The following is an 804-nucleotide window of genomic DNA, read 5'->3' on the forward strand; positions in this document are numbered from 1 at the left end:
TGCTCTCCTGAGCTACAGAAGGAATGGTCTGGTAGTTCAGAGAAAACACAAGTCAAATGTATTAGATTTGTTCACAGTCTGCAATGGTGATCTTCTTGCTGGTCTTGCCATTCCTGGACCCAAAGCTCTCCATGGCTTCCACAATATTCATGCCCTCTTCCACCTTGCCAAAGATCACGCACCTGCCATCCAACCACTCGGTGTTGGCAGTGTAGATGAAAAACTGGGAAGCGTTTGTGTGGGGTCCAGCATTTGCCATGGACAAGATGCCAGGACCCATGTGCTTCGGGATGAAATTCTCATCATCAAATTTTCCCCCATATACGGACTCGCTCCCAGTGCCAGGATGGCACGTGAAGTCACCACCCTGGCACGTAAATCCCAGAATAATCCTGTGAAAGCAGGAAACTTTATAACCAAATCCTTTCTCCCCAGTGCTCAGAGCATGGAAGTTCTCTGCCGTCTTTGGAACTTTGTCCCCCGACAGCTCAAAGGAGACGGGGCCCAAGGGCTCGCCCTCACCAGTGATGTCAAGGAACACCATGGTGGGGTTGACGGAGGCTGGCTGGTGTGGGTGGCTCCGGGGCAGTGGCGTCTACAGGGCCCCAAACGTCTCTTTTAAGTTAAAGCACTCATTACACTCATTAATACCTAACCTATCAATAAAATTTCACTACCAACCTTTTAAATCTGGAATTTTAGAACTATTATTTATAAAACCTGGTTTACAAACAGTACCTTTTGCAGAAGAGACAAGGAGACTGAATATAAACTATATCAACACGTAAGGGAACGCCACTATGC

General features: G+C 47.4%; 1 pseudogene; it reads right to left on the reverse strand.

The window, feature by feature from the left end:
• Positions 1 to 61: 61 nt before the first annotated feature.
• Positions 62 to 544, reverse strand: LOC145719459 (peptidyl-prolyl cis-trans isomerase A pseudogene; annotated as a pseudogene).
• Positions 545 to 804: the final 260 nt, after the last annotated feature.

Source organism: Leptonychotes weddellii, unplaced genomic scaffold (assembly GCF_054177405.1).
Source record: "Leptonychotes weddellii isolate Sample4059 unplaced genomic scaffold, ASM5417740v2 HiC_scaffold_45639, whole genome shotgun sequence".
NCBI classification, from domain to species: domain Eukaryota; kingdom Metazoa; phylum Chordata; class Mammalia; order Carnivora; family Phocidae; genus Leptonychotes; species Leptonychotes weddellii.